Source organism: Mauremys reevesii, linkage group 2 (genome assembly GCF_016161935.1).
Source record: "Mauremys reevesii isolate NIE-2019 linkage group 2, ASM1616193v1, whole genome shotgun sequence".
In the NCBI taxonomy this organism is placed as follows: Eukaryota; Metazoa; Chordata; order Testudines; family Geoemydidae; genus Mauremys; species Mauremys reevesii.
The window spans coordinates 125,475,917-125,496,719 of record NC_052624.1 but is presented as its reverse complement, the minus strand read 5'-3'; the positions used below and the strand labels follow the sequence as shown (position 1 = coordinate 125,496,719).

Genomic DNA, 20,803 nt, shown 5'->3' with positions numbered 1-20,803 from the left:
TGTGCCTCCACTGCCGTGACCAGTGCTACTACGGCTACACAGCTCTTTATACTTGTGCTAGCTCAATGAGAGCTGGTGCAAGAACGTGTACATGAGCAGTAGGGGAATCACAACCCTACCTTGTAGAGTAGACATACCCTCGAGGCTAATATCCTGTGCTATGCTTCTAGGTGGCACAACACAGAAGGTACAGTCCAAGGGTTGGGATGCACTAACTTTGTGCCCGGCCAATGATGGGCAGTTGCAGGGACCCAGTTATGCCCTGGGCACAATTTAGGCAGCCTTGGGATACTTATGTCATAAGAACAAAATTTGAACAGTCTGTATATGTCACTTGAACCCTAAAAACACCCAAACTCCAAAACCAAACAAACAAAAAGCATATAATTCACAAAAATTGTAAAGGAGCACAGGAAGTCAAGAGGAAGAGACAAAAACAGTGTCAAGAACTTTATCTGGGGATACACTTTGGAATAATACATTTCAAAGATTTACTGGACTATAAAATAAAGGGGAGACAACCCCTTAGTTATCCATCACTTATGTGACAAAGTGAATATTGTGTGAATGTTGGATCCTCCTGGAGATGCTGGTAGCTTAATGTAAGTGAAAAAGCTATTTAGGCACAGATTGTGGCTTGCTGAAGTTAAGGCTTGAACACTGGAAGCATGATTTATATTGTTTTTTATGTAACCAGACCTGTCTCTTTTCTCTTGCTTAGTATCACTTAAATCTATGTTCTTTATCAATAAGCTTATTCTCAGTTTTACTATAAACCATATCAGTGCTGTTATACTGAAGTAAAGTAGGAGTTCTGAGGTACACTAACAGGCTGGTGTGTGTTCTGGCTTTTTGGAGGCAGCAAATTTAATAGCTTCTGTGAGAGTCCAGTGAGAGAGACTGGACATTGCAGAGCAATGTCTCTGGGGTACATGGGAATGGGAGTTCACGGATTGTTACCTGCAAGTCAAAGTTAAGACTGGCAGAGTCCTGAGGAGTTTGCTGGTGAGGCAGACAGACTGGTGTGGCAAGAGCTGACACACAGTTGAAGCCCCAGCAAAACTGATTTTTGCTGAGGCACAGAAGTAACACAGTGACGTAAGGCTCTGGGTGCCCTGAGGAGAGCGTCACACTGACATAATCCAATGACCTTTTCAATGTATTTTTATTTGTTTTATCTTCAGAAAGAACTCCCTTGTAAAACTGACAACTCTAAATGTAATTATGACATGTTCTAGAATAATACATTGTATAATTATAGAACCTGGCATCATGCGGTAAAGTAGAAGGCTGTAAAAGCTTGTAACTGGTAAGTCTATATCAAATACCAGTATAATATTAACATTTTTTGTATCAGTTTGTACTTTGCATATTGGATAAGTAAATATAGTCTATATTGTTGCTATAGTTGCTCAGTTAAAATAACAGGCTAATTTACCAAGTAGCCAATGTGAAAAAAGAAAGAAGATGAATGTTATTGCTAGTGCATTCTTCAGATAGAGACTGGTATCATCTGAATCAGTGCCCATTCTGAATTAACTCTACAACATATTTTGACTGTTCATGTTTTGCCTCTGATTATTTGCTTTCTTTCTACTGACATTTATTTTGTATTTGATTTATTGTTTTGTCCCCCTCCCTCACAATGGTCTTAATTTAAAGATATATGGTAACATTTCCAAAGCTCCTACCTAATGTAGGAGCCTAAGTCCCATTTTCAAAAGTTTCCTAGGGCCATATTTTTAAAGTTATTGAGGTGCCTAAAATGCAGATAGGCTCCTAGTGGGATTTCCAAAAGTGTCCATGTGCTCAGCACATTTTGAAATCAGTGGGAGTTAGGATCCTAGCCAACCTATCTACATCTTTAGTTGCTTAAAAAGCATGGAATGTCTAACCTTAAATACCTAAGTTACTTTTGAAAGTAAGACATAGGAAGGGGAAATGCATTTAAGCATGTCTGAGGTGCTGTAAATTAGAGCCTCTAATTTAAATGTTAGGTAAGGATGATGGAGGGCTGCCTTTTGGTAATTCTGCCCCTGAACTATGATTTATAAGGCCATGATCCTGCAGTCAGATCTGCTAGGATAGATACCTGTTCCTGTTTCAAGTTCCACTGTAGCTTTCAAGAAGTGTAAAGCTCTATACTCTATACTCTATACAGTTGAAGGCTGCTATCAAATCTGCCCCCCCGCACTCTTCTCTTCTGCAGACTAAATAAGCCCAGTTCCACTGTAGCTTTCAAGAAGTGTAAAGCTCTATACTAATGAATATAATTGTGGAGCTGGGGGTCTAAGGTTGTAATTCCATCCTGGGGGGGTTTCGGCAGGGGTGCTGGAATAATTTGTATAGTGGGGGTGCTGAGAGCCACTGAACCAAACTGTAAACCTTGTATATAATGGCAACCACTTCAATCTAAGGGGTGCTGCAGCACCCCCAGCATCCCTAGTTCCAGCAAGTATGGGTTCAGGTGATGTTATAATCCATAAAACTGAAGCTAGAGTGAATTCTTAGTGTTAATAGTAAACCTCAAGTCCAAATGGGATCCTCTATTCATAAACCTTTATTGCAAAAGTACATTATTTAATTAGAGATGGACCCAATTGCTATGGCTTCCTTGCCTACTTTCAGCATGTGCTGTTAATTTTAATCCTTGACTCATTGATTTTTGGTGCTCTTTTGAGGCTTACTCATTTTCTCTTTTTAAAAATTGTATTTATTAGTTTGGTTGCCTATTTTTCTTTTTCGTTCTAAAGTCATTATTTGATCCTTGTTTACTTTCCCTTTTTTGTTGTGTATACTTTCTCTCTCTTTTTTGTGTGTGATCAGCCCATGCTAATTTTTACTTAATGCTTTCCCTTGCAGTAATAGCTCACCACACAGCTTCTATTTCTCTCATACAACACCCCAGTCTGAACCTGCAGTAAGGGACTCTTAAGGATCCATGCCGTTAAGAGAGGGAAAGACTGGAGTAGCATAGAATCATAGAATATTAGGGTTGGAAAAGACCTCAGGAGGTCATCTAGTTCAATCTCCTGCTCAAAGCAGGACCAACACCAACTAAATCATCCCAACCAGGGCTTTGTCAAGCCAGGCCATTAAAAACCTCTAAGGATGGAGATTCCACCACCTCCCTAGGTAACCCATTCCACTGCTTCACCACCCTCCTAGTGAAATAGTGTTTCCTAATATCCAACCTAGACCTCCACCACCTCAACTTGAGACCATTGCTTCTTGTTCTGTCATCTGCCACCACTGAGAACAGCTAAGCTCCATCCTCTTTGGAACCCGCCTTCAGGTAGTTGAAGGCTGCTATCAAATCTGCCCCCCCGCACTCTTCTCTTCTGCAGACTAAATAAGCCCAGTTCCTTCAGCTTCTCCTCGTAAGTCATGTGCCCCAGACCCCTAATCATTTTTGTTGCCCTCCACTGGACTCTCTTCAATTTGTCCACATCCCTTCTGTAGTGGGGGACCAAAACTAAACACAATACTCCAGGTGTGGCCTCACCAGTGCCGAATAGAGGGGAATAATCACTTCCCTTGATCTCCTGGCAATGCTCCTACTAATACAGGCCAATATGCTGTTGGCCTTCTTGGCAACAAGGGCACACTGCTGACTCATATTCAGCTTCTCATCCATTGTAATCCCCAGGTCCTTTTCTGCAGAACTGCTGCTTAGCCAGTCGATCCCCACCCTGTAGCAGTGCATGGGATTCTTCCGTCCTAAGTGCTGGACTCTCTCTTGTCCTTGTTGAACCTCATCAGATTTCTTTTGGGACAATCCTCCAATTTGTCTAGGTTACTCTGGATCCTATCGCTACCCTCCAGCGTATCTACCTCTCTCCTCATCTTAGTGTCACCTGTGAACTTGCTGAGGGTGCTATTCATCCCATCATCCAGATCATTAATAAAGATTTTGAACAAAATTGGACCCAGACCAACCCCTGGGGCACTCCGCTTAATACCGGCTGCCAACTAGACATTGAGCCATTGATCACTATCCATTGAGCCCAACAATCTAGCCAGCTTTCTATCCACCTTATAGTCCATTCATCCAATCCATACTTCTTTAGCTTGCTGGCAAGAATACTGTAGGAGACCGTATCAAGAGCTTTGCTAAAGTCAGGATGTATCACATCCACCGCTTTCCCCATATCCACAGAACCAGTTATTTCATCATGGAAGGCAATCAGGTTGGTCAGGCATGACTTGCCCTTCTTTTGGGACAATCCTCCAATTTGTCTAGGTTGTCCATGTTGACTGTTCCTGATCACCTCCCTCTCCCCCAGGTGCTTCAAAATGGATTCCTTGAGGACCTGCTGCATGAGTTTGCTGGGGACTGAAGTGAGGCTCCATTCTTTAGTTCTCCATGTTCTCTTTCTTGCCTTTTTTAAATATGGGCACAATATTTGCCTTTTTCCAACCGTCTGGGACCTCCCCTGATCACCACGAATTTTCAAAGATAATGGCCAATGGCTCTGCAATCACATCAGCCAACTCCCTCAGCACCCTTGGATGCATTAGATCTGGCCCCATGGACTTGTGCATGTCCAGCTTTTCTAAATAGCCCTTAACCTGATCTTTCACCACTGAGGGCTGTTCATCTCCTCCCCATACTGTGCTGCCCAGCACAGCAGTCTGGGAGCTGACCTTGTCTGTGAAGACCGAGGCAAAAAAAGCATTGAGTACTTCAGCTTCTTCCACATCATCTGTCAGCAATCTGTCTGTTGCCTCCCCCATTCAGTAAGGGTCCCACACTTTCCCTGACCTTCTTCTTGTTGCTAACATGCCTGTAGAAACCCTTCTTATTACCCTTCACATACCTTCCTAGTTGCAACTCCAATTGTGCCTTAGCCTTCCTGATTACACCCCTGCATGCTCTAGCAATATTTTTATACTCCTCACTAGTCATCAGTCCAAATTTTCACTTCTTTTAAGCTTCCTTTCTGAGTTTAAGCTCACCAAAGATTTCATTGTTAAGCCAAGCTGGTTGCCTGCAATATTTGCTATTCTTTCTGCACATAGGGATGGTTTGTTCCTGTGCCCTCAATAAGGCTTCTTTAAAATACAGTCAGCTCTCCAGGACTCCTTTCCCCCTTATATTAGCCTCCCAGGAGATCCTGCCCATCAGTTCCCTAAGGGAGTCAAAGTCTGCTTTTCTGAAGTCCAGGGTCCGTATTTTGCTACTCTCCTTTCTTCCTTTTGACAGGATCCTGAACTCAATCATCTCATGGTCACTGCTGCCTAGGTTGCCACCCACTTCTACTTCCTTGTTTGTAAGCAGCAGGTCAAGGGGAGCACGGCCCCTAGTTGGTTCCTCCAGCACTTGTACCAGGAAGTTGTCTCCAAAAACTTCCTGGATTGTCTGTGCATTGCTGTATTGCTCTCCCAGCAGATGTCAGGGTGATTGAAGTCCCCCATTAGAACCAGGGTCTGTGATCTGGAAACTTCAGTTAGTTGTCTGAAGAAAGCCTTGTCTACCTCATCCTTCTGATCCGGTGGTCACCGGGTGGCCCTTGTTGCTCTCGCCTCTAAACTTAACCCAAAGACTCTCAACAGGCTTTTCTCCAGTTTCATACTGGAGCTCTGAGCAGTTATACCACTCTCTTACATACAATGCAACTCCTCCACCTTTCCTCCTGTACCTGTCCTTCCTGAACAGTTTATACCCATCCATGACAGTGCTCCAGTCATGTGAACTGCCCCACCAAGTTTCTGTTATTCCAATCACATCATAGTTCCTTGATTGTGCCAGGACTTCCAATTCTTCCTACTCGTTTCCCAAGCTTCTTGCGTTCATGTACATGCACCTAAGATAACTAGCCGATTGCCCTACTTTCTCAGTATGAATCAGGAGGCTTCCTCCTGGTATCCCACTTCCTCACTTACCTCTGGGCTTAGGTCACCATACCCTGGTGAACTGGGGCATGGAAGTATTAGCTCTCCTTGCAGATGCTCTGAGATCCATGGGGATGGTAATGGCTTTCACAATGGTCTTCAAGTCTTTCCTCTTCATGCAGTTACAAATCATTCCCTGCTGAGGGGTAAAGGAAACAGCTGCTCTGTGAGGTCCTGTCTACACTAGAAAATTAGGACCCATAATCCCCCAGTGTTGCAGCTCCACTGATAATAGTAATGGTGGAGGCTGTAATGTAGACAGGACTGAGGCATTTTTACCATCATGTTGTCTAATCTGGAGTCCTGTTTACAATACAGCCTATGCCATTGTTCCTGCCACTGAAGTTGTAGTGGTGATCAGTTATGGATCCTAAATTACCAGTATAGATGTGGCCTCTGTTTATGATTACTGAGTTTTGGAGGGCTTTTGCCCCTCAGATGAATTTTGCAGGGATCAGTTCTAAACAGTGACTATTGAGGATCCCAAATGTCACCTCTGCTGAATGAGACAGGGAGTTTTGCTTCCCAGTCCCTGTACTAGAGAAGCAGGGTGAGATTTTCTCACAAGCCTATTGCCTCTCCTTACTCAGTCTTTTAAGCTTTAGTTTTATATTGATAGTTTGTAACACTGCTCTAGCTTGTCATCTTCTCAGACATCATGCCAGGAGGCAATTACAGATACTAACCTCTTGAACCATTCAATTATCTATTTAAATCTTTCATTGACAAACAATTTTTTTCTTAAATAGGAATAGGACAAGTTTAGACCCTCCAACTTATTATTAATGCTTTTTAGTAACAATATCTAGCAATGCATTCATGCCACTTTTAATCTTCAAAGCATTGTACAAACAATAATCTAATTAAATTAAATTCATTAATTTAGTAGTTAAGACCTTGTACAAACCATATTTCCACATTTGACATTCAGCTTCTATTAAATCTCTTGCTGACAGATGCTTTAATTGATCTAGATTTGGCAAAGGCTCTGGGCCAAATTCACTCATTGCCTAGAAGCTAGAAGAAATCAGCCGCCAGAAGTAGAAAGTCTGCAGAAGTGGATGTGTAACTGTGTAAGCTGTCTCCAGCGCCACTTTAGGACATAGAGCAGGCCAGCACCATCCACACAGTGAGTGTGACTGGCTGTGAGGATCTAAGGCCAGGCCAGATTGGGGATGTACTGAAATGGTGTATAGAAGTTTTAGAGTTTACCTCCCTGTAGCAGAAATTTTGGGGATAGGATAGGTGAAGTACCACAACCTGTTCTATCCTGGGTGATTTCCACCTTTTTGTACCAGCTGAAATGAATCTGATCCAGTATATGAATATATTATAGCTGTGCTTTTGAAAAGGCAAAACTTGAAAATGTTCCCATCTTTTCACTATATTCGCATTTATCTATGGTTAGTTTATTGTGAGATTCAACACAATTGTACCCCTTAACTCAACATACAGTTTAAAATTCATAATCTCTTAAAAAAACAGAAAATGTTTATTTTGTCTTCCCTCTCAACAACTAACATCCCTCATCTATTCAGTATGAGAAGTAGTTTAGAAATTATATCATTATGTAAACTTGTAAACAGTCTTGTTCAAATGGCATTCTGCCTACTTTTACAGAGGAGCAGTCAGCAACTGGACTGACCACTAAGGACTGATTTCATAACAACTTGGCAACACTTAACAAAGGCTAGAACCCATGAATTGCTTTTTGCTGGAAAGTACCAGTTAAGGGGTTTGGGTTTTTTGTTTTGTTTTTCTGTTTAAAGTTTATGCAATGCCGCACCTTTATTAGCATAGTATTTGTTTACATTTATTTTGCATTTACCTCTGTTCCAAGGAGTTCTATTTTATTATACTCAATTACAGACATCCTTCTGTGATGGTTTTCGATTGCAAGGAGTGTTGCCTCTTAGTCAGGGGCTTAGGCCCTTTGACATACTGAGGGCGGTTTTGGTAAGGGAGTCCAGGCCTTCCCATTCCATCAGAGTCCAGCACAGCCCAGGGCCCTGTGAGGGCAACAAAAGGGTCTGACATACAGGAACACCTGCGGCTGCCCTCCCTGAGACACTTTCTACCACCCCACTATTGTCAAAAATTCGCAGTTTGAAAAGAAAAACATGAAGGTGATCAGCTCAGTGCTTGGCACCTCTTTACAGCTGGGCATGGCAGTTCTCTCCCTCATCTCCATCCATCGGGATGTTCCCCCACTCCTGGGAGAAAACATCAGCATTTTGGTGAATTTTTCTGGCTCTATACTGAATTTGGAAAATCATCATCTGAAACCTGTTTGACCAGTTGAGTGATATTCATGATCATCCTTGAATTCCATCTGCTAGTTGGATCGTCCATTTCTCCAGACTGCAGAGAAGCTGCAGCTGGGTACTTATGGAGGACATGTCATAAACGCTGGTCCATTGTCCCCCACACCGATCCATTGTCCTCCATTTCATCATCTGTGGAAGGCATGCTGGCACCAGAGGAAGCTGGCTTTTGCTGTGGTCGTAGTACATGTGATCAAGTACTGGCACTTACAACTTTAATTGAAAATGGATTCTAACATAAGCTGAAAACTGGTTCAGTTTTCCTTGACCTGACTGCAGCATATAATATGGTTTGGCATACCGGTCTTTTGATGAAATTGTCTAGAACTATGCCAAGTTGGTTAGTATGTGCAATGGCTCTGTTTTTGAGAAATCACCATTTCCGTGCACATATTGGTGGTAGAACAAATGCTTGGAGGCACCAGAAGAATGGCCTCCTGCAAAGATCATATTATCTCCAACATTATTCAACTTATATTCGAATGACCTACTATATACTGGGTCTCACAAGTTTGTTTATGCACATGACATATGCCTTGGCACTCAGTCACACTCCTTTGAAGTACTTGATAGAGTTCTGAATGCAGTATGGTGGCTATGGCTGATTATTGTTGTCTGTGGCACCTGATACAAAGTGGAAGTAAAACTGTGTGAAGTGTCCTCCACTTACATCATGCACAAGTGGGTGGAAAGCTGAATATGGTTCTCAACTATCAGTGTATAAAGCACGATTCACACTCAGTCTATTTAGGCGTCACGTTGGATAGAACTCTCACATATTGTGACTGTGCTGGTGTACCACATAAGACTTCATAGGAATATGCTTATGAATGTATATATGATATAACTGGAATATGTTTTATGCTACATATGCCATGTAACATATCTATGTAAAGGTTATCATCCACTGAATACATTCCTCTTATTTGTATGCATGTATCATTTTTGTACTTGAAGTTAGGAATATTGGCTGTATACTTGCTTGATAACCTTAGTAAAGCATTTGGTCAGCTTCTTGAGAAAGGAATGTGAAAATTAAGTGCCCAGTCAAGAACCACTTAAGCCAACAATGAACTCAAAGACGCCAATCCACATCGCAGTTTTCCCAGGAATGTGGCTTGGCTGGTAAGAAACTCAGTCATGCATGGACATGTGACTTGCCCATGTGACTCCAAAACTCCATCTTGGAGCTGGACTGCACATAGAAGAGAGGAGGGGGTCTCCTCCCATAAGAGAAAGTCTACTTAAACCCCTGGGAGACCCCTCAATTTTGTCTTCAGCTGGTTAAAAGAGAGAGCCTCTCCACCCCCAAGGATGCCTGAAAGAAACTGGAACAAAGGACAGTAACTACAGGGGGTGTGAGTGATTGTTGGACCCAGACTAGAAGAAGACTAGCCTGTAAAAGGAAACTTACTGGATTCTTCTAAGGGTGAGGTTTTTATCTGTACTCAGTTGTCTTACTGTGTTAGACTCAGACTTGTGTGTTTTATTTTATTTTACTTGGTAATTCACTTTGTTCTGTCTGTCACTACTTGGAACCACTTAAATCCTACTTCCTGTATTTAATAAAATCACTTTTTACTTATTAACCTAGAGTATGTATTAATACGGCGGGGGGAGGCACAAACAGCTGTGCATATCTCTCTATCAGTGTTATAGAGGGCGAACAATTTATGAGTTTACTATGTATAACCTTTATACAGGGTAAAATGGATTTATTTGGGTTTTAGACCCCATTGGGAGTTGGGCATCTGAGTGTTAAGACAGGAACACTTCTGTAAGCTGCCTTCAGTTAAGTCTGCAGCTTTGGGGCACATGGTTCAGACCCTGGGTCTGTGTTGGAGCAGACTGATGTGTCTGGCTCAGCAAGACAGGGTGCTGACGTCCCAAGCTGGCAAGGAAAGCAGGGGTAGTAGTCTTGGCACGTCAGTTGGCAGTTCCCAAGGGGTTTTCTCTGATCCAACCCATCACAGTGACCATCTTACAAAGACAGTGACTAAGGTCAAAGCACGCAACATCCTGCTTGGAAAACTGGCTGTAACAACTTCATCACTTCAGCCTTGGCACTCTGTTACTCAGTGGTGGAGTACTGTGCTCCAGTATAGTCTCGTTCCTCTCACACAAAAATGATCTATGTACAGCTTCATTCCACCATGTATATTATTTCAGGCACATTTAAATCTATTCATCTACCATGGGTACCAGTTCTCTGCAATATTATTCCGCCCAATGTTTGCAGAGAGGAAAGCGTTGGAAAGCTCATGAAAAAATTGCATGATATGCCCCATTTACTGTTAATTAAAGACTTGTTTAATCCACCACATGATCATCTGTCCTCATGGCACCCATTGTGGATAAGTTTACCAGGTGAGAGATTTATGATAGAGGATGCGTGGTGAGCTGCATGATCCACAGAGAAAGTGACAAATAATTATCTTGTCTTGGATCCCTCTCACCATCAGCCCAGGTTTGATTTACTGCAAAGGCAATGGAACCTTCTGAACCAGTTTCGTACCGGACATGGAATTTGTGCTACACTGGAATTTCAGTGGTGTTTTAGAGACAGTCCTCTATGTCAATGTGGGCAGCCAGAAACCCTGATACATATTGTTGAGGACTGAAAAATGACTCAACTTCCTGGAGATCTTCGTGCCTTGAATATTGTTGATAAGAACATTGTGGCTTGGCTTGACCAGATTACATATGCCAAGTAATACTGAATTCAGAAAGCATAGGGCTGGAGTGACAGGTACCAACACATAAGCTGAGCGTTTGTGTCCTTCATGGCATTTAACCACCTCAAGGGGGCATGATCGGTAACAAGCCTGAATGAATAACATTGGAGAGAGTCCACAGCCCATTTAACAGTGAGACCTTCCTTTTCTATTACAGAATATGCCTGTTCCCAGGGAAACAGCTTGAGGCTCAAGCAGAGTACTGGGAATTCCTCTCCATTTATTTCCTGGGACAAGTCGGCACCTAGCCCCACTTCTGAAGTGTCAGTCTATAAAATTAATTATTTTCTGAAGTTGGGACTGAACAGGACAGACTCTTTACACGGGAATTCTTTTACTTTCTGAAAGACCTTTTTGCAGGCCTTGGACGAGTATACTTTCTTGAGGGTACTATGCTTAACTAGGTCTGTGAGAGGTGCTGTGATCATTGAAAACCTTGGCACAAATCACAGGTAGTAGCCTGCGAGCCCCCCAAACCTTTTGACTTACTTATTCATGATAGGGCATAGAAATGCTTTGAGATTCTGGAATTTATACATGAGGGGTTGAACTTAGCCTTTCCCTAAGTATATCCCAGGTAGGTGATTTCTTCCCTCCTAATCTTGTACTTTGTGGGGTTTGTTATGAGCCTAGCCTGCCATAGGGACCATAAGATGGCAGCAACATGTGTGAGATGTTCCTCCAACTCTCGACTGTAGATGACCACATCATCTAACAGGCAAATGCATATGAGCCATGTGGTTGCAGAACTCGATCTATGAGCTGTTGAAATGTTGCTGGGGCACCGTGGAGACCAAAGGGCATAGTCAGAAACTGATAGAGGGCAAATGGTGTGGAAAAGGCAGTTTTCTCATGTGATTCTGGTGTGTGTGTGATCTGCCAGTACCCCTTTGTTAGTTCTAATGTGGTGATATACCAGGTCTCACCCAGCCAATCTAATAGCTTGTCTACTCAGGGCATGGGGTAGGCATCAAATTTGGAGATCACATTGATATTTGTGAAGTCTATGCAAAACTGGATGGTGCCATCCAGCTTTGGGACTAATACGACCAGGCTTTATCAATGTGAGATTCTTCAGGGATGCCCAGCTCCAACATTGCCTGGACTTCTTGCTTCATGGCCTCTCACATTGTTTTGGAGAGTGGCTGGGGGGTTTTCACGGACAAACTGCCTGCGTTCCATTTGAATGTGATGGTGCATTAGATGGGTCTGCCCCAGCCAGGAGGAGAACACTGTTGAGAAGGCTCTTACGAGGTTTCTCATCTGGGCCCTCTGTTCTGCGCAGAACTGTTCCCCCATCTGTACAGAGTCTGAGGCCATTGTGGTGGGCACATGAGGCCCCAGTTCTGGCTTAGTGGGTAAAGGGGAAAGAAATAAGCCTTCTTGCTCCTTCAATGATTTTTAGAAGGTGAGCCTGATATATCTGTGGGGGTTTCCTCTTATCGGGCTGCCTAATCTCATAGTTAACTGGCACAACTTGGTGAACCACTTCATAGGGTTGTTGCCATTTCTCAAGTAACTTGCACTCCAGACTTGGGAGCATAAGGAGTACCAAATCACTTGGTTTAAGTACATGCACACATGCCCCTTTGTTGTGGGCTCACTCCTGGGTCTGCTGAGCATTGAGGAGTTTTTCTTTGGCAAAGGCTCCCAGGGTTTCAAGCCTTTCCCAGAGCTTCAGCACATACTGTAGAATATTCTCAGTCCAAGGAGCCTGCCCTTCATGCATCTCTCAGACCAGATCGAGAATTCCCCGGGGTTGTCTCCCATACAAGAGTTCAAATGGGGTGAACCTAATAGACAACTGGAGGACTTCCCAAATAGAGGGGAGGGGATTAGCTGATTCCAATGACAGAGGTCCAAAGGCATAAAATGTTTTTAACATCTCCTTCAGGGTCTAGTTGAATGATTCAACCAGACCATCAGTCTGTGGGTGATAGACCAATGTGCATACATTCTTTATTTTTAGAAGATCACAGACCTGTTTCAGCAGCCTTGATCCATGAGGATCTCTTTTGGTATCTCTACTCAAGCAAAGACTTTCAGCAGTTTTTCAGAAATCATCTTTACATTGGTGTTGCACAGTGGGATTGCTTCGGGATAGAAGGCAGCATAATCGACTATTACAAATATGTGTTTGTACCCCTCTGCACTTCTTTCCAAGGGGCCAATGAGGTCTATTCCAATCCTTTCAAAGGGGATGTTGACAATGGGGAAGGGGATGAGAGGGGTTCTTCCCTCCTCCCCTCCAGTCCCCTGCATTGGTCCTACTAGTTGGCATTCAGGGCAGGAACTGCAAAACTTTTTAACTTTCTGGTGCACTCAGGCCAAAAGAAGCTATTTAGACTGCCTTATTCCAACAGAGGGAGGCCCAATCCAGAGCTTCTCCAGTAAGCAAACTGATCACTAGTCCTACCCTGGGATACATTCGAGGAAAGAGCTGGAAAAGGAGACAGCATTGGTTCAGGAACTCCCTGAAATCATAGAATCATAGAATCTCAGGGTTGGAAGGGACCTCATGAGGTCATCTAGTCCAACCCCCTGCTCAAAGCAGGACCAAACCCAACTAAATCATAGAGGTCCCCATCAAAATGTTCAGTACTGCAGGGCTCAGTTCAGAGGGAAGTGGCTTAACCCAGTTCTGAAATACAGAAATTTCCTCCTGGGACCATAGTAGCTGCTCATGGAGTGTCTGATTTTCCACTAGGAGCTGCACCACTTGGGACTGCAGCAGATGGTTCTCAGTTTGATGTTGCATGACCCGCTCCTGGGGATCCAGTATCCCACTGGGTCTGGTGGGTGATGGTAGACCTGCCTCTTCCATATTTGTGTTAAAGGGTCCCACAGAGGAGGTCGGAAGTGGGACTGGGAAAACAGATAGAACCCTGGCCAGGATTCTGAATTACTTCTTTTGGCCCAGGATTCCACAAAAAATTAAAGACTTTTGCAAATCCTACCCCAATGCCAGCTAATAGGACCTAAAGGAATGAGAAAAGTCACTCTTGTCCCACTCTCTTTGTCAGCATCCCATTTGAAAGGGTCAGGATGGACATTATTGGGCCCTTAGAAAAAAGTGCAGCTAGGTAAAAGCACGTATTTGTTATAGTTGATTTTTCACTAACCGCTATCCTGAGGCAATCCCATTGTGCAAACCCAATTAAAAGACTATTGTAGTGGAACTGCTAAAAGACTTTCTCAAAGTAGGAGTACCTAAGAAGATCCTCATTGATCAAGGCACTGTTGACCTGAATTTATGGGCTAGTTTATTATGGCACACCACTTATCTGATCAGAAGATATTTAAGGTTCTTGTCCCAATTCAGGCTACAGAGATAGAGAACACAGAGAGTACAATGTCATGAGAGGACTCTCGGGATGTATTGCAAGGACACTTGTTAAGGTCTTTATTAAAATGAATGAAAGAACAATAAATGTTACAAAACACAGAATCACAAAGAAGTATTACAACTCTATGACCTCTGGTGGTAAATATCTATTCTAAAAGACTATTTAATCTAGCATACTCACACTCTTCCCTGAAGACCTGGTAGTAGGATACAGAGGACCAGCCTCATCTCTGGCATGCCTGAGGAACTGATGGTCCAGGCTTCCCAAATTGGTAGGGATTAGGTTCGAGTGTTGAGTAGCTAGGCTGTGTTGAGAAGCTGAGCTGATAGCTTGATAGAAGATAGGAAAAAGCGACCACCCTGCATAGTTGTTTGCCCTCTTATAGGGTCCAAGTGCTGCCCACTGCCAGAATCTAGGCCCAACCTACCATGCCCAAATCTTATTTCCTCACCCACATAAATCTTCAGGTACACTTACTCTATAGGTTAACATATTATGACATATACTCATACATATCAGTATCGATCATCTCATTCCCAAAACCATTACCCGTGGCCTAACTCATGACTTCCATGTCCTGCGGTGTGCCCAGACCTAAGGTAAACAGATTCAGTTCTTTGTTCAGTTCCCCATTCAGTTCCCCAAAGTAAAAGGGGGTGACCGGTAGACCATTTATCTATGCCAAAGGTTGCAAACACTTAGACCAGGGGTAGGCAACCTATGACATGGGTGCCGAAGGCGGCATGGGTCCTGGCCACCGGTCCAGCGGCTCTGCATTTTAATTTAATTTTAAATGAAGCTTCTTAAACATTTTGAAACCTTATTTACTTTACATACAACAATAGTTTAGTTATATATTATAGACTTACAGAAAGAGACCTTCTAAAAAGGTTAAAATTTATTACTAGCACGCAAAACCTTAAATTAGAGTGAATAAATGAAGACTTGGCACACCAATTCTGAAAGGTTGCCAACCCCTGACTTAGACTAACTTCCTCTAGCTAATCATACAGGATACAGGCCTGTAGGTTACTTGCATTACAGCCAACTATTATAGATAAATCTTATGAACAACATAAACTAGCATTCAACATAAACAAAACCCAAGAAAATACTATGATTCACTAATAATAAGATATGATAACAAAATAATATGAATCAAAGCAAAAGAAAACATTGTGCAATATAGCAAGCTAGTAAACTGGCCTTATGGGCTACAGCACCATCCTTACATCTTAGGGGCTGAAAGAAATATACACTCTATTAACAATAAAGTCTTTATGTCCGTCTGTCTATCACCCACAAATGGATGGTCTGGCTGGACAATTCAACCAGACCCTGAAAAGAATGTTAAAAAAAATTATTGCTCAGGATCCCTGACATTGGGATCAGCTGATCCTTCTTCTGTTATTTGAGAAATTCCCCAGTAATCTACTGGATTCTCCCCGTTTGAACTCTTACATGAGAGACAATGCCAGGAAATTCTTGACCTGGTCCAAGAGATGTGGGAGGAACAATCTCCTAGGACGAAGAATGTGGTAAAGTATATTCTGAAACTTTTGGAGATGCTCAAAATCCTATGGTCCTTTGCCACAGAAAACCTCCTTAGTGCACAACCTAAGGTCTTAGGAGCAAACCTATAACAAAAGGGTGTTTAGGCAGTGGTGAGCTGGAGCCGGTTCCCACCGGTTCGCGGGAACCGGTTGTTAAATTTAGAAGCCTTTTTCGAACCGGTTGTCCCGTGAGGGACAACCGGTTCGAAAAGGGCTTCTAAATTTAACAAAAGCCCCAGCAGCTCCCTGCCCTTCCCCCGGCCCCAGCTCAGCTCACTCCGCCTCTGCCTCCTCCCCGAACGCTCCCGAGGCTTCTCCTCCCCCCTACCCGGCTTCCTGCGAATCAGCTGTTCACGCGGGAAGCCTGGGAGAGCTGAGGCAGAGGGGCGGGGATGCAAGGAGGGCTCCAGGCGCTGCACGGCTCCAGCCTAGCCCCCGACCCCATCCCCGGGCAGCACGGCTCCGGCCTGGTCCCGACCTCGGCTGGCAGTGTGGTGTGGCTCCGGCCCGGCCCCGGCCAGCTGGGCGCCCCAACTCCGGCCCCGGCTGAGTGTCCCGGCTCCGGTCCCAACCCCGGCCGAGTGGCCTAGCCCGGCCCCGGCCCGGCCCGGCCCCCATCTCCAGGCAGTGCGGTAAGGGGGCAGGGAGCATGGAGGGGATGTTGGATAGAGGGCAGGGGAGTTGGGGGGGTGGATTAGTGTTGGGGCGGTCAGAAGGCAGGGAACAGGGGGATTGAATGGGGGCAAGGGTCCTGGGGGGACAGTCAGGAAGGAGCAGGGGTTGGATGGGGCAGCAGGGGGCAGTCAGGGGACAGGGAAGGGGGGTGGATGGGGCAGGGGTCCGGGGGGGCGCTGTCAAGGAACGTGGAGGTTTGGATGGGGCAGGATTCTCAGGAGCGGCATGACCCCCTCATGGGGTGAGGAGGAGGGAACCAGTTGTTAATATTTTGGCAGCTCATCACTGTGTATAGGTGCATGTTTAAGCTGGGCAATCGGTTCTTCTTCTATTTCTAAGTATATAGTCTAAGTTACTTGCCCTAAATGGCAAGCCCATACAAAGTAGTACCTCAAGTTGGGTCAGTAAACTACAAAATCAGGCAGCCCAATAAGAGGAAATTAACCTAGGTCTACCATGTTAACCTTCTGAAGCCATGGAAGGAGCATGAGAGGTTATTTATTGCTCCTTATCCCCCTGAGTCAGACCCAGTCCCCAAGTGTCCACTTCATTGGACCCAGACACTATACAGATGAGGAAACACCTCTACAGAACAGAAGGCCTAAGTGAGAAGCCTTGTAAAAGTCTTCTCAACAGTGTTTGTCTCCCAGGTCCATGTGATGTTGGAAACAGAGGCCATTGAAGAATCCTGCAACAAATGGTGAAGTCTGGTTGTAAGCCAGATGGCACTATCCAGTATTTGCATAGACTTTAGAAAAGTCAAGCCATCTCCAAATTCAATGTTCACTCATGCCCCTTCCATATTCGTGGAAGAACTACTAGACCGGCTAAGTGAGGCCTGATATATCACCATGTTAGACCTAACCAAGCAATATGGCAGATCCCATTCACATCAGAATCACAAAAGAAACCTGCCTTTGCCATGTTGTTTGGCCTCTATCATTTTAATACTATGTCCTTTGGCTTCATGGTGCCCCAGAGATATTACATGGCTCATAGATCAAGTTCTTCAACCACATAGCTTTGCCCTTCATACCCTCACTGTTCCTGTCACAAGAGAGTCACAGCACATTTCTTAACATTTGTGAGATTGAACTCAATTGATAAAAACTCAAATTGACAGTAACTCTCCTGCAGTAACAGCTCCCACTGCTCCCTCCATGGTCACTGTGCTGTTTTGAGGGGGAAGATAAGAAGGTGGAGCTGAGAGGAGCATAGTTCCCACTGCTTCTCTGGCAGCTGTCCCAGCTGAGGTACAATCTAGGGTCTCAGTCTCACAAATCTAGATGGTTCATCAATCTGACTTACAGAGAGGAGAGAGTGGACATGATGGGGAGGCCCATGCGACATTTCTGGAAGTTAGGGGCTATGAAAGGGGCTATGGATGAGGATAGGGGAGAGAGAAAGCAGAGACTGAGGCTGTGGTCTACACTAGAAACTGTGGTGGAAGTGAGTTACATCAGCGTACAGCTGCCAAAGTTTGTATGCCGCTTGAATGGTGTATACTTACCAGCTTGCATTGGAGCTGCACATATTCACCAAGAGTGCTTATGCAATGAGCCCAATGGAGGGGTGTTCTAAATCAGAGCAATAAGGAGAGACAGAGGCAATCTAGAGGCCAAATTATGTTTTATCTCAATCAGCTGGGGTAAAGTTGAAATCAGTTAAGTGGAGAATAATCAGAAGTAAATCAGAGTTAGTTGTTTTAGCAGGAATTCCCACTTAGACTTATGCTGTAAACTATTAGAACTATTACTGTTATCTACTGTATATTAATTATTATCTTAATTAAACTCACTTTATAGGTAACAATTTACATGTATAAAAACAGAATTTTGAATTAGAAAATACAATGCACTAGAATATAAACCCCGCTGCTATATGTTCACTTTTCAGTTTTCAGCAGCTGTCACCCCAGAGTCCGGAGGAAAGGTTCTTAGGATGTTTTGTTATATCTTCAGCTATCCTTTTGTCCAATATTTGTTTACTCTTTTGAGTTCCAGCATCAATAAAGACATATTCCTTGTGTGTTGGTTTCTTGATTGAACAATTATTCCTTCACTCCTTTCTGGCTTACAGCCTCTTTGTTCTCTGACAATTTCTATATTCCTGTCACTTCTCATATACCTTAATATGCTGTCCAGAAATTTTGTTTTACAGTCCTAATTATTTTCTTACTTTCGCTACAGCTTACTTCTTCTTTCTTAAGTCTGTTTCTCTTTAATTACAGTTTATATTTTATTACGGTTTATTTCTTTCTTGCTTTACTTTTCTTACCATTTTCTGATTTTCTAATAATTTCTTAGCTTACTTAGAGACTCAAGTTGTTTTTCCTCTTGTTTAACTGTATTGTTCTTCCTTTAAATTTTTCCTCTTTTCCCTTTATACCACTGTCTTTCCTCTTTCAAGGATGAGGCTATCCCTACTTTTTCTACTAACTGTCTTTGCTGTCCCTCCTGAACTGGACTTTCTCTCTTTCAGCTCTGACAACGCAACTTGCCCCGGGGCCCCTATCCATTGGCTCCTCACTTACTGCATCCTTTCTTCTCTGGTGCTGCTTGCTGCCTAGCTCTCTACTGCACCTTCTCTGTCTCCTCCAATGCTGCACAGCCTCTCTCCAGACTTCACCAGCTTCCTGTTTGGTATGTTCACAGCAGCACTCTGGAGGCTGAGGAGGAAGCTGCCAGCTGTTCTTCCTCGTTTCCCTCTCTCCCCCCCCCCGAATAAAAAACACCTGTCCTGGGTTCGAACTCACCCTATTTCAACTGCCCTGATATCCTTGGAGTTCTCTGGACCACTCCCCCACTCCAGAGCAGCTGTTCTGGGCTCCCCCCTTTAAAAAAAATCTTAACACCACGAGGCTGCTTTTGAGCAGCCAATCTGTGCTGTTCCATTTCTTTTATGATCCAACAGCCTCCAGTACAGGTCGGGCATTACACTTGTGTTGATGTAAGGTCCAAGGGTAGGGATCCCAGGGTGTCATGTTCTGCTGTTCAGTGCAATGCCTTTTGGGACACTTCTGCAATGCATTGTGGGATAGTAATGGCTCACCCAGGGCTGTCTGGGAGGTAAGGTCAGGTTCCCAGCATGCAACCTTCTCCATCCCATAATGCCATCCTTATCTCATAATTTTCACTTTTTAAAAAAAAAATCCCACAATCCCACATGGCGCTTCTCAGTGTCTGCCATCTCTGACAGAAGCACTGAGTCTACAGAATTCCACACTATTTTTATGAATGTTGCAAATACAGAGCACACACTTCTCCTGGATTTACAGACTCATAGGTCTACTGCAACACCCATGGACATGAGAAGGACTTTATTTTGCTAACGGACATAGCAAAAACCAATTCAAGGTTGTTGGTGGTGTTCATGGAGCAGCTGCAGACAGTTCAGTGCCACTTCCGGGCCTGAGAAACAAGCACGGACTGGTGGGATCACATTGTAATGCAGGTTTGGGATGACAAGCAGTGGCTGCAGAACTTTTGGATGCAAAAGTTCACATTCCTGGATCTGAGTGGCTGAGTTTTTACCAGCACTCTAGAACATGGACACCGGAATGAGAGCTGTATTGACAGTAGAGAAAAAAGTAATGACTGCACTTCAGAAGCTTGTAATGCTAGTGTGTTACCAGTCAGTGGCAATCATTTTGGAGTTGGAAAATCCACAGCGAGGCCACTGCCATGCAAGAGTATAGGGCCATTCATTGTCTCCTGTTATGCAAGACTGTGATTCATGGAAATGTGAAGAAAATAGTGGATGGATTTGCAGCAATAGGGTTGCTGAACTGCAGTAGGTTGATAGATGGCAAGCATATTCCTATTTTTGCACCAGTCCACTTTGCCAGAGAGTCAGGGCCGGCTCTAGGCACCAGCTTAGCAAGCAGCTGCTTGGGGTGGCCACTCCGGAGAGGGGCGGCACGTCCAGCTATTCGACAGAGGGTCCCTCTCTTCCGTGCGGAGCAAAGGACCTCTGACTGAATTGCCACAGATCGCGATCGCGGTTTTTTTTGGCTGCTTGGGGCAGCAAAACCCCTGGAGACGGCCCCTGCACAGAGTACATAAATACTTTTACTTTTGCATGGTTATGCAAGCATTGGTGGATCACCGAAATGCTTTGCTTATATCAATGTGGCCAGCTCAGTGAAAGTGCATAATGCTTGCATCTTTAGGAACACAACACTGTTCATAAAGGTACAAGGAGGGACATTCTTTCCCAAGTGGCAGATTGTCGTTGGCAATATTGAAATGCCAATAGTGATTCTGGGGCATCCA

At 44.0% G+C, this 20,803-nt stretch overlaps 1 long non-coding RNA gene across 7 annotated transcripts in view; it reads right to left on the bottom strand.

Annotated features, from left to right (window-relative positions):
- Positions 1-20,803, bottom strand: part of LOC120397644 — a 67,198-nt gene that overhangs the window by 5,440 nt on the left and 40,955 nt on the right. For 4 of the 7 annotated variants that reach the window (XR_005593908.1, XR_005593905.1, XR_005593912.1 and 1 more), the window contains one exon: positions 5,887-6,034. This is a non-coding gene — a long non-coding RNA (uncharacterized LOC120397644). Of the gene's footprint in view, positions 1-5,886; positions 6,035-7,723; positions 7,905-20,803 lie in introns of all 7 variants that reach the window. The other 3 variants (XR_005593910.1, XR_005593906.1, XR_005593909.1) reach the window with 2 other exon arrangements.